This window comes from Ornithorhynchus anatinus, chromosome 12 (genome assembly GCF_004115215.2).
Source record: "Ornithorhynchus anatinus isolate Pmale09 chromosome 12, mOrnAna1.pri.v4, whole genome shotgun sequence".
Classification (NCBI taxonomy): Eukaryota; Metazoa; Chordata; class Mammalia; order Monotremata; family Ornithorhynchidae; genus Ornithorhynchus; species Ornithorhynchus anatinus.
In genome coordinates, this window is record NC_041739.1 from 8,356,044 (window position 1) to 8,369,604 (window position 13,561).

Here is a 13,561-nt window from a genome sequence, read left to right on the forward strand (position 1 = left end):
AAACGGGGGAGACAGAAAGCAAAGCAGAACAGAACAAAACAAAAACAAGACATCATCATCAAGATAAATAGAATCAAGGAGCCCACTCTGATCCTCGGAGACTTCAACATCCATATGGATGTACCCGACGACTCCTCTGCCGCCCGCCTGCTATCCCTCCTCGACTCTGCCGACCTCCTCCTCCACCATACCGCGCCCACTCACCGACTCGGTCACACCCTCGATCTCGTCATCTCCTACCGCTGCACTATCTCCTCCCTCACCGACTCTGAAATCCCTCTCTCTGACCATGACCTTCTCACCTGCCTCATCTCTCACACTCCCTCCCCCTGCAAACCTTCGCTACTGCCCCACAGAGACCTCCGCTCTCTTGATCCCATCCGTCTTTCCAAAAGCATCTCTCCTCACCTCGCCGCCCTGTCCTCACTTCCCACTCTCACGATCAGGTCTCCGCTCCCAACTCCACCCTCTCTACTCATCTCGACTCTCTAGCCCCCCTTTCCCTCCGCCGCTCTCGCTCCACTAACCCACAGCCCCGGATCACCTCCTCTGTCCGCCTCCTACGCTCCTATGCTCGAGCTGCCAAATGCTGCTGGCGAAAGTCCAAGCACCAAGCCGACCTCACACACTTCAAATTTATCCTTTCCTGCCTTAACTCTGCCCTCTCCTTCGCCAGGCAAAGCTTCTTCTCCTCCCTCATCGACACCCATGCCCGTCACCCCCGCCGATTGTTCCGGACCTTTAACTCTCTCCTTAGGCCCCCTGTTCCTCCCCCTCCCCCATCTCTCACCCCCAATGATCTGGCCACCAATTTCCTCACGAAAATCAACACGATCAGGTCTGAGCTCCCCAAAGTCACCCCTCTGCATCTCCCCTCCCCTCCCCCCCACCAACCCTCTCCCCTACTTTCCCATCCTTCCCTGCAGTATCCTCAGAGGAGATCTCCTCCCTCCTCGCAAGTGCCACCCCCTCCACCTGTGCCTCGGACCCCATTCCCTCTCACCTTATTAAAACCATCGCCCCTGCCCTCCTTCCTTCTTTAACTTCTATTTTTAACCACTCAATCTCCAATGGCTCCTTCCCCTCTGCCTTCAAACATGCCCATGTCTCCCCCATCCTAAAAAAAGCCGCTCTTGACCCCACTTCCCCCTCCAGTTATCGCCCTATCTCCCTACTATCCTTCCTTTCCAAAATCCTAGAACGAGTCGTCTACAATCGATGCTTAGAATTCCTTAACTCCCATTCTCTCCTAGACCCCCTCCGATCTGGCTTCCGTCCCCTCCACTCTACCGAGACTGCTCTCTCTAAGGTCACCCGTGACCTCCTTCTTGCCAAATCCAATGGCTCCTACTCCATTCTAATCCTCCTTGACCTCTCTGCTGCCTTTGACACTGTCGACCATCCCCTCCTCCTCCATACCTTATCTCACCTTGGCTTCACGGACTCCGTCCTCTCCCGGTTCTCCTCTTACCTCTCTGGCCGGTCATTCTCGGTCTCCTTCGCTGGCGCCTCCTCCCCCTCCCATCCTTTAACCGTTGGAGTTCCTCAAGGATCAGTTCTTGGCCCTCTTCTGTTCTCCATTTACACTCCCTCCCTCGGTGAACTCATTCGCTCTCACGGCTTTGACTACCATCTCTACGCAGATGACACGCAGATCTACATCTCTGCCCCTGTCCTCTCTCCCTCCCTTCAGGCTCGCATCTCCTCCCGCCTCCGGGACGTCTCCACCTGGATGTCGGCCCACCACCTAAAACTCAATATGAGCAAGACTGAGCTCCTCATCTTCCCTCCCAAACCCGGTCCTTTCCCAGACTTCCCTATCACTGTGGATGGCAAGACCATCCTTCCCGTCTCTCGGGCCCGCGATTTTGGTGTCATCCTTGACTCGTCTCTCTCGTTCACCCCACGCATCCTATCCGTTACCGAGACCTGCCGGTTTCACCTTTACAATATCGCCAAGATCCGCCCTTTCCTCTCCACCCAAACGGCTACCTTACTGCTACGGGCTCTCATTATATGCCGGCTAGACTACTGTGTCGGCCTTCTCTCTGATCTCCCTTCCTCCTCTCTCGCCCCGCTCCAGTCTATTCTTCACTCCGCTGCCCGGCTCATCTTCCCGCAGAAACGATCTGGGCATGTCACTCCCTTTCTTAAACAACTCCAGTGGTTGCCTATCAACCTCCACTCCAAACAAAAACTCCTCACTCTAGGCTTCGAGGCTCTCCATCACCTTGCCCCTTCCTACCTCTCCTCCCTTCTCTCTTTCTACTGCCCACCCCGCACGCTCCGCTCCTCTGCTGCCCACCTCCTCACCGTCCCTCGGTCTCGCCTATCCCGCCGTCGACCCCTGGGCCACGTCCTCCCGCGGTCCTGGAACGCCCTCCCTCTTCACCTCCGCCAAACTGATTCTCTTCCCCTCTTCAAAACCGTACTTAAAACTCACCTCCTCCAAGAGGCCTTCCCAGACTGAGCTCCTCTTCTCCCTCTACTCCCTCTACCACCCCCCCTTCACCTCTCCGCAGCTTAACCCTCCTTTCCCCCCATTTTCCTCTGCTCCTCCTCCTCCCCCTTCCCCTCAGCACTGTACTCATCTGCTCAACTGTATATATTACCCTATTTATTTTGTTAATGAAATGTACATCGCCTTGATTCTATTTAGTTGCCATTGTTTTTATGAGATGTTCTTCCCCTTGAGTCTATTTATTGCCATTGTTCTTGTCTGTCCGTCTCCCCCGATTAGACTTGTTCATTCCAAGCACTTAGTACAGTGCTCTGCACATAGTAAGCGCTCAATAAATACTAATAAATGAATTTACAAAATAGGGTAATAATATATACAAATGAGCACAGTGCTGAGGTGAGGGGAAGGGGGAAGAGCAGAGGGTTGTGGGGAGGGGAGGGAAGGGGGACCAGAGGGAAAGGGGGTGCTCAGTCTGGGAAGGCCTACAGATCACCTGATGCATTTAATGCCATTCCAAGAACATAGTGCTTGCTCAATGGATAGTCTCTCTTTTGACCCCATTCTAAGCTTTGAGTAGCAGCAGCATCAATTCAAGGATCACATGACCAACACATTTCAATTTTTCACTTTTTCAAAACAGCCATGAATGTGGGAAAATAAGATCTGATCCTTAGGGTTTTTCTATTTCTTCCTGCTCAAGCCTAGGCCAACCATGACTAAGAAAAATTCAGAAACAAAGGATAAAAATAATTTGCAACAACAACAACAAGCAAAATCTGTGGGTGAAAATTATCAGTGCCAGAGGGAAGCTTCCCAAAGCTGCTACTGTATCATGGCTTTAAGTCTAAAAAAGAATTCTGTGATTTCAAAGTCTCCTTGGGTTTGCAGTTTCTTTTCCATTTTATCCATGGAAATATTTATGGATTTCGGGGCATGAGTAATAACAAAATCCAACTCTGTTATATTGTCCTATCCTAAACACTTAGTTCAATGCTGTGCACAATAAATACAGTTAACTGAATCATTCTCCCAGATGATTTTTTTAAAAAATACTATAAATATAGGAACACTTGCTTGGATATTTGAGAGAAAATCATAGGTAAGTTTTCTTGCATGACTTATCTGCTCTTTCCTTGGGTTGGGTAATTGTAGAATGATTTCACATTGTTTGAACCTGAGGTGTGATACAAGGAGATGGTTGACCAAACTACTAAAGAAATCAAAGGAAATTGGGTGACATCACAGAAAACAGTAAATTACAAAGGAAACTGAACTCTTGGTTGGCACGTCGCAGCCCAAAAATGAACAATAAGCTGAGATGGTTTAGGATCATCTTTATCAAAGGCAGGAAAATAGGTGAGGTGACTTCATAATCAATTTGTCTGTGTTTAGGACACAGAGACTGAGTGATATGAAACCTAATATTTGACTTGTCAGTCATTCATAAGACTTCCCAGAAAGATTATACAGTAGAGGCATAAATCCCAGATAAATGGTGGATCAATTTTTTTTAATCAAATTTACCCATGCCTTGAAAACTGGAGGGATTTCTTATTCTGATAATGCCTGCATCACTTTTATAATCAAAAATTATGTTCACCATACAGCATAAACCTACTAGCTTCTGTGCCTTCCAAACTAAGAAAATATTTCAGATTTTTACTGGCTTTCACCTCTCCCTCCCCTATCCCAACCCTCTTTTTCTGCCCCATTTAGCAGATTTGGAGATTCCTAAATGGAAAATACATTTTTAATGTATACTCTAGTTGGGGCTAATTTAAAATGTGTCTAGCTTTTCCTCATATATCTTGTATATAATGTCTTCAACCAGAAATGGTGATTTTCTTAAAATAGACCTTATTTACATCTTTTCTAGTAGGAGTATAGCAGTGTTAGCATTTATTTAGAGAAGCAGCGTGGCTCAGTGGAAAGAGCCTGGGCTTGGGAGTCAGAGGTCATGGGTTTGAATCCCGGCTCTGCCACTTGTCAGCTGTGTGACTGTGGGCAAGTCACTTAACTTCTCTGTGCCTCAGTTACCTCATCTGTAAAAAATGGGGATTAAAAAATGTGAGCCCCACGTGGTTCAATCTAATTACCCTGTATCTATCCCAGCGCTTAGAACAGTGCTCTGCACATAATAAGTGCTTAACAAATTATTATTTAACTTCCATGGGGTGCAGTACAATGTATGAAACATGTGGGGAGTACAAACCAAGTGAATACCTCCTGCCTACAAGGGGCTGACATTCTAACTGGGGAGACAGACATAAAAGTATTCACAAGGAGAGTAATTAAAATGCATAAGTGAACAACTAAAGATATGAATGAGTACATAAATGCTGAAGAGTACAAGTAGGTGATTAAGTGCAGACATGGCCGATGGGTTTATAATGATTGGGATGCTGGAAATTCATTGCATTGAATTGAATATGGGGAGGGCTGTGGTATGAAGGATTTGGGTGCCAAAACAGTTGCAAGTTGGAAATCCAGAAGAGGAGGTGTTGAGAATGTAGTAAGCTCGTTGTGGACAGGGAATGTCTATCAACTCTATTTTACTCTCCTAAGCACTTTGTATATTGTAAATAAAATACCATCAGTTGCTTGATTAATGACTCCCTCCTTCAGAAAGAGGCAGAAGCTTAGTTTGGAAGAAATCAAAGAGAATGTATTAGAGAACACTGAGCAAGAGAGTAAGAGTAAGAGAAAGAGGAGGGAGAGAAGCTTAAATCCAATTGAGAGCATGTTTGCTTGATGTCAAGGGACTCAGGGAGCCAGTGGAAGGTTTTGAGGAGCAGACTCATGCTGAGAGATGTCTCAGGAAAATCATTTGTACAACACTGTCTGATGCAGGTTGGAGAGGAAAGAGGCTGGGGGCAGGGAGGCCAGTGAGGAAGCTGATACAACAGTCTACCTGGGATGTGCCCAGAGCAGTAACTTTTTGTGTTTGTCTCAATGTTGTCATTTTGTGATCTTTTTAAGAGTCTGATGCTGATTTTTGTTCAGTGTTGAAACTTTCCTCATGGGAAGAGCTTTCTATTTTTAACATTCTCCTCTGCCCACTTCAAGAATCATAAGAGATGGCACACAATCATTTTCCCCACTTCAATCAATAAATTACACTTATCCTTTTCAGCTCTAGTGTCATTTGAAATAATTCTCATTATTTGTCGACTTTCATGGGATGTGCAAAACAGACCAGGGGAATAACTGTGTCCTGGTTCAGGGGTTGGATGACGCTAATGTCAAGTTGTTAGGGGATAACTTTGACAAAACAGGACTTATGTTGTAGCATTTAAGTTCTCTATGTTAACAGCATTATGTTCTTCTTTAAGTGTGGTCTGGTGGAAAGAGCATGGAAATGGGCGTCAGAAGATGAAACTTTCTTCTGACTGCTGAGTTCTATTTCTATACTCTGCCACTTTCCTTTTCTGTAATTTATTTTAATGTCTGTCTCCCCTGCTAAACTGTAAGCTCCATATTGGCAGAAAGTCTTCTCGAAGGCACATCTCCAAGAGGTCTGGATCACCCTCCCTCTTAATACTGGACAGATAATTACTTTCTCCACCTCAAAGCCTTTTTGAAGGCACATCTCCTCCAAGAGGCCTTTTCTAAACGCTCAATTCCTTTTCCCCCACTCCCTTCTGTGTTACCCCGATTTGCTCCCTTCATTCACTGCCCACTCAGCCCCACAGCTCTAATGTACATACCAATAATATATTTATTCATATTAATATCTGTCTTCCACTCCAGACTGTCAGCTCACTGTGGGCAGGGAATGCAACTTTTATATTGTTACATTGTACTCTCCCAAACACTATGCACTACTGATTCCAGATCCACCATTTGCCTGCTGTATGACCCTGGGAAAGTCTCTGACCTTCTCCGGGCCTCAATTTTGTCATCTGTGATATATATAAACATATAATCTTGTTTAGACTGGGAGCTCATGTAGAACAGAGACTATGTCCAATCTGATTATCTTGCATCTACCCTAGCAGAGTTTTTGACTCATATTAAGAACTTAGTTCCCTCTCAGGGTCACACCTGGAGAGTTTCCAGTACTCTACCAGTCTTGCCTATGGGAGGGAGAGTGAAGCAGAGGCATATCCATTCCATTCTTAACTTGGCCAGTGGTTAGTGAGTGGAAGGCAATCTGTTACAAGTGAAAACTCACCTGCGCTCGACATTAGCAGGACGAGAGAGAGTCGAGGGCAGAGACTCACGTTTACTGGACGGAAGGAGGAAATGGTAAACCACTCCTGGATTTTTACCAAGAAAACTCTCTGGATCCACTACCAGAATGACTGCAGATGGAGGTGGGGCATTCTGAGAGAGTTCCATCTGTGGTGTTGATATGGGTCAGAGACAACTCGACAGCATAAGAAGACAAACACAATACAAATTAAAATATTATTCATTTTACACTTTTACAAGTGACTATGCAACATGTCACTAGTCTGACTGTTCAGCTGCAGAAACTCAGGCACAAAGATCAAGTTGCTAACAAGTGGAATAAACAATATTCTGGTTTTCCAATTGGATCTTTTCCTACCACTCCTTTATGCAGGCTTTCATCAGTAGAGATGCTAAAGGACCTCTGACAGATCTGAGGATCTTAGCCAATAATGACCTTCACCAACCTGATTAAGTCCTGTCATCTCCAACCCCGACTTTTTCTTTACACATTTCTCCTTATAATAGGAGTTTGATCTCCAGCACATCCTCTAAAGAAGTCAGGAAAAACATTAAAAATGTTTCAGAGGGCAAACTCAAGGGTAAAGGAGGTTTACAAGGATTGTCAACAGACTTTACTGATTAAAAATTACCCACACACTTTCTACAGCCACGATTACAAAGACATAGGACAACTTCGTTACCGTCTTACTCATTGAAGCGTGTGGTGACACTGAAGTAAATCATCTCCAAGTCTAGCCAATCAATCAGTGGTATTTACTGAGCACAATGTGAGTTGATCACTGTTCTAAGTGCTTGGGAGAGCTAGTAGACATGAATCCTTCCCAAAGGGAACTTACAGTTACCCTCCCATATTTAGAATTGAAGCTTTCATCAGCCGTCTCGTGAGGAACTACTTCAGTATCACAAGACACTACACTTCGTTAACACGTAAATTCCTGGTACTGACACTGTTTTTTTTTCTTATCCCTCTTTGCCTTATTCCTGAGGTAATTTTATGTTCAGCAATCAAAAACATGTCTTCATTAGCTGCATTAACATTCATAGGCTGTTGCGATTTTTGATAATGCAAAGGTCTCCATACCCTCTCTGTGTTACATATTAATTTAATTCCCAAGGAAATTTCCTGTGCCAATGTCTTAATTAACACTCTCTTTCTTTCCTGTAGCAATGTGCAGCTTGACAGGAAAGATGACAGAAGAGCCTACCAGCTTGCAAGGATGGAATCTGGTAGACAGTGAGAGGATCGCTGGGAGTGAGTGGCAGATATAACTTCAGAGTTGGGACACCATGGCAGGTTTCTGGTTGAGGAGATGGGGAGACCTATGAGGAAACTGATGAGGAAAATATTTGAGACTATTACTCGCTAACTTGTGTAAGCCATGATGGAAGGGAACACACTGTCATTTGGGGATGAGGCAAAACAACCAATTAATGGTATTTATTGAGCATTTACTATGTGCAGAGCATTGTACTAAGCACTTGGCAAAGTACAACAGAATTAACAGACACGTTCCCTGCCCAAAATGAGCTTACAGTCTAGAGGAATGAAGGTGGAAACTCTGGGAAAATGGAACAGTGAATGGCTATGAACAACCTTTACATTCCACATTTATTATTATTATTATTATTAAATAGTCTGGTTGTGTTGTGCAGGGGCTGAAACTCACAGGCCAAGATGCAGGAGTCCTCGAGTTCACATATTGACTTTGAGTAATTCAGCGGTAGGTCTGTGGCTTTGATACTGACAATATAGTAATAACGGCATTTGTTAAGTGCTTACTATGTGCGAGGCACTGTATTACGCACCAGGGTGGATACAAACAAATCAGTTTGGACACAGTCCCTGTACCATGTGGGGCTCACAGCCTCAATCCCATTTTACAGATGAGGTAACTGAGGCACAGAGAAGTTAAGTGACTTGCCCAAGGTCACACAGCAGACAAGCGGCAGAACTGGGATGTAAGATGAGCCTCACCATGTTCCCTCCCCAACTCTCCCCCATCAACACAACACTCAGGCAGAGTGGGATATTTAGCCCCCTGTCAGCAAGTACCAGAGGAAAAAACTGAGGAAATTACCTTAAGATTCCTAAGAAAATCTTGGCCAGGGAAGTTTTCTTGTGAATTTCATCTCCCCATGCCTTCGGTCTAGTACACCTCAAAGACCTTTAAGTGAGTATGATTGTCCTGCTGCTAGAAATAATATCAGTGCAGGTGTTTAATATGGGTAATTCATTCCTAGTGCACAATGCAATAAAGAAATGTCAGCTTCAGATCATGTCGGCTTAAGAAAAACAAGGTATCCTACTTTATGCTCTAGGCTCTTCAGTAGAAAAGGCCTGATACAAATTGGAAAAGTTCACTAAAGCAAAGGTTTTTCCTTTCAAAGCATCACAAACAAAAGAAACTTTGAAATGATGCTGCAGTTGATGATAGATATCCTTAGAAGACTGCTCGTGCTGTCAGAATGGGCTCGATTCTCCTCCCCTGAGAAAGGAGTTGGGCAGTAAGGAACAATCAATTATGCCATTTCAAGATAGAAAGGTGCCCAGTTCATGCCAATTTCTAGTTTTTATTACCTGCCTGGACTGAATTAGATTAGATAATAATGTTGGTATTTGTTAAGCGCTTACTATGTGCAGAGCACTGTTCTAAGCGCTGGGGTAGATACAGGGTCATCAGGTTGTCCCACATGAGGCTCACAGTTAATCCCCATTTTACAGATGAGGTAACAGGCACAGAGAAGTGAAGTGACTTGCCCACGGTCACACAGCTGACAAGTGGCAGACCCGGGAGTCGAACTCATGACCTCTGACTCCGAAGCCCAGGCTCTTTCCACTGAGCCGCACTGCTTCCCAAGTAAAGACCTCTCTCCCCGTCGGGGAATCGAACCCCGGTCTTCCGCGTGACAGGCGGGGATACTTACCACTATACTAAGCTCCGATACCTATTATTGCACTTTTCTACCAGTGGAAAATTAGTTTTAATATTTTCTGGAATGTAGGAGAATAATAAAATAATTCTACTCCAAAGTAAATGTGCACTTACTAAAGCTTCATAAATGTTTATAAAATATAAAACAGTATAATCTTCAAAGGAAGATTTTTTTCCCCCTGTTTCCCAGGCAACAGACATTTACCAATAGGAAAATTTTAAAGCAGTAGTGCTACTCCCCATCATGAAACTCAATAATGATGAATCCAACTTAGAAATGCAAAAGCTTTCCTCCCATAAACCTGAGAATTCATTTATGCTAATACATACTTTTCTCTTGTGAGTTTTCCTTCCAGGCCCTGGAAGGAAAGTGAAAAAAGTTCTCAGGAGAATTCACTGAGCTGGAGAAGCATCTTGCAGAGTTAACAGTGTCCCTGGCAGAACAAATCCCATTATAAGACTGGTAAATATCCTTAATGACTGAACAAGGAGAAGAACACAATCAGAACCTATTACAAACTGCCATATTATTTTTAGTTCTCATTAAGCAACTCACTAGGCATAAGTAATATTTTCATTATAGAATTGTTATGCTGATCCAATAATTTTGATTTACACAAAGATTAAGTAGCAGGATTTGAGATCCACTTGATGCACACAATTGCAATAGAATTGAAAAACACCGGAGAATCAAACAGTGATGGATCCTAAAATAAGAGTCACAGAGGAACTTCAGAAGAGTGTTACACTTGAAACTAAATCCACCTGGCTAAGAGGAATGATTCTGTGAGCTTAAAGAAATAGAACAGATTCTCTTGAATGAGGAAGAGCGATATATTCATGAAATAATAGGTAATAATAATAACCATTATGGTTCTTGTTAAGTGCTACGTGCCAAGCACTATTCTGAGCAGTGGGGTAGATACGGACTAAGCAGTTTGGACACAGTCCCTGAGCCACATGGGGCTCCCAGCCTTAATCCCATTTTCCAGATGAGGGAAAAGAGGCACAGGGAAGTGAAGTCATTTGCCCAAGGTCACTTAGCAGACAGGTGGTAGGTTCAGGATTAGAACCCAGGTCCTTCTGACACCTGGGCCCAGCCTTTATCCACTAGGCCATGCTGCTTCTTCCCAGCTTCTTCAGGGCAGGGACCGAATCTTCTAATTTTACAGTATGCTCCAAAGTGCTTAATATAGTGCTCTGTACATAGTTGGTGCTCAATACATACAGTTTATGGATTCCTTCTAGGTATATTATTTTTCTGTTCCTAAGTATAGTTTGGAGGATCCAGAACCCTAAAAGATGTTTCTACACTACCTAAGTAGAAGAAAGTAATCAGAATGGAGACAACAAAGTCAGAGACAAGGAGGCAATTAGTTTAATCATAGATGGACTCAATTCTCGGTTCTTTTCAGTGTTAAAATCTCCTCATCCAAGTGTACCCTGAGGGTTATTGGGCCACTGCTACAAAATCTCCCTCTTCCTAGGAAAAAAAAGCCTTTCCCTAGATGTGTCACATAAGTTTCAGTTTTTAGACGGGATCCTAACAGAGCCACGTGACCACCTTTTGAATCTTAGCATCCTCCTCTTTAACCTCATTTCATGCTCATGGCTGGAATGTAATAGTAATAATAATAATTATGGTATTCGTTAAGTGCTTATTATGTGCCAGGTACAACAGTGCCCTGGAGTAGATACAAGATAGTTGGGTTGCTATAGTCCCTGTCTCATACGGTACTCACTGTCTTAATGCCCATTATACAGATAAGAGAACTGAGGAACAGAGAAGTTAAGTGACTCACCCAAGGTTACAGAGCAGACAAGTGGCAGAGCGGAATTAGAACCTGTGACCTTCTGACTCTGAGGCCCATGCACTATCCACTGTGCCATGCTGCTCCTGTAGTGAGAGCTAAGGCTTTATATCACTTTAAGCAGCATGGCCTAGTGGGGTTCAGGAGATCTGTGTTTAAAGGCCAGCTAGCCTACTTACCCATGCGACCTTGGGCAAATCACAGCAGCGTGGCTTAGGGGAAAGAGCACAGGCATGGAGTCAAAGAACGTGTCACCTGTCTGCTGTGTGACCTTGGGCAAGTCACTTAATTCTCTGTGCCTCAGTTACCTCATCTGTATAATGGGGATGAAGACTGTGAGCCCCACGTGGGACAACCTGATTACCCTTCTCTACCCCAGTGCTTAGAACAGTGCTTGGCACATAATAAGCACTTAAAGACCACAATTATTATTATTATTATTTTCTGTGCTCCAGTTTCCTCATCTGTGAAATGGGGATTGGTACCTCTTTTCCCTTGGACTGTGAACTCCATGTGGGATAGGTACTGTATCGAACTTGATCATGCTGTATCTATTCCAGTGCTTTGGCCCCTAGTAAGCGCTCAATGAGTATCACAATTACTACTATTGTTCAAACACCCAGTTGTAGCCTCCCAGTGTCCTGGGAAATGCACTGCAGCATCCCTCTCTCTCCTTTGTTTCAACAACCGTTTCAATGTAAAACCTGGCCTTTTCACCATCGATGCTAAATTCTGCCTCAGTCGATGGTATTTATTGAGTGCTTGCTATGCACAGAGCATTATACTAAGTGCTTGGGAGAGTACAATTCAGTCCAGCTGCTACAGCAACCCATTCTTCCTTTCATACCCTATTCAAGATCATTTTTTAAATTCCATCTTAAACTCTGTCCTCAGGCTAATCCTTTCTAGTGACCATTTTTTCCTCAAGATTTCACAGCGTGGGTCTCTCCTATCCCTACATTAAGTCTTTTCACTAGCATTTCCTTCATTCAGGTCATTAGCTTCTTCCTTGCCAGTCATCATACCATCCTTCAGGAGGTAGAGATCTCAGCCCTTTTTTTTTTTTTAAACCAGGGGAAAGATGCCTGTCCTCTCATCCTTGGGGAAGCAGCAGGCCTAGTCGACACAGCACGGGCCTAGGAGTCAAAAGGATCTGGGTTCGAATCCCCAATCTGCCACTTCTCTGCTGTGACCTTGGACAAGTCACTTCACTTCTCTGTGCCTCAGTTACCTCATATGTCAAATGGTGATTAAGACTGTGAGCCCTGTGTGGAACAAAAACTCCTCACTACTGGCTTCAAAGCTGTCCATCACCTTGCCCCCTCCTACCCTACCTCCTTTCTCTCTTTGTGCAGCCCTGCCCAGACACTCAGCTCCTCTTGTGCTAAAAACTTCTCACTCTGCCTTGTTCTTGCCTGTCTTGCCATCAACCCCTGGCCCACATCCTGCCTCTGGCCTGGAATACCCTCTCTCCTCACAGCTGCCAAATTAGCACACTTCCCCTCTTCAAAGCCCTACTGAAAGCTCACCTCCTCCAGGAGGCCTTCCCAGACTAAGTCCCCCTTTTCCTCTCCTCCTCCTCCCCTCCCCATCACCCCGGCACTCTTTCTCTGCTCTACCCCCCTCCCCACTGCACAGCACTTGTGTATATATGTACATATTTTTTATTCTATTAATTATATTAATGATGTGTATATCTATCATTCCATTTATTTATATTGATGCTACTGATGCCTGTGTTCTTGTTTTGTTTTGTTTTGTTGTATGTATCCCCCCTTCTAGACTGTAGCCCGTGGTTGGGTAGGGATTGTCTGTATTTGTTGCTGAATTTTACTTTCCAAGCACTTAGTACTATGCTCTACACACAGTAAGCGCTCAATAAATACAAATGAATGAACAGGGACTGTGTCCAACCTGATTATATCTACCCCAGCACTTAAAACAGTGCTTGACACATAGTAAGTGCTTAACAAATACCATTATTTTTTTGGGGGGGTACTTAAATTTTGGAGTGTTGTTTAATCCACTCTGTAGTGGGCAGGGACTGTATCTCCTGTTGCACTCTACCCTCCCAACCACTTAGAACAGTGCTCTGCAAAAATAATTGTTATTGATTGCAAAAGAGATTGTACACTCCTTATGGGCAGGGATCCTTTATT

At 44.3% G+C, this 13,561-nt stretch overlaps 1 protein-coding gene and 1 non-coding gene across 3 annotated transcripts in view; one reads left to right on the plus strand and one right to left on the minus strand.

Moving 5' to 3' along the window:
* Nucleotides 1–13,561, minus strand: part of GALNTL6 (polypeptide N-acetylgalactosaminyltransferase like 6) — a 772,653-nt gene that overhangs the window by 275,871 nt on the left and 483,221 nt on the right. The window lies entirely within an intron of this gene.
* On the plus strand, nt 6,488–6,625 carry LOC114815695. The gene has a single exon (XR_003763498.1). It is a non-coding gene; the product is annotated as a small nucleolar RNA SNORA7 (small nucleolar RNA).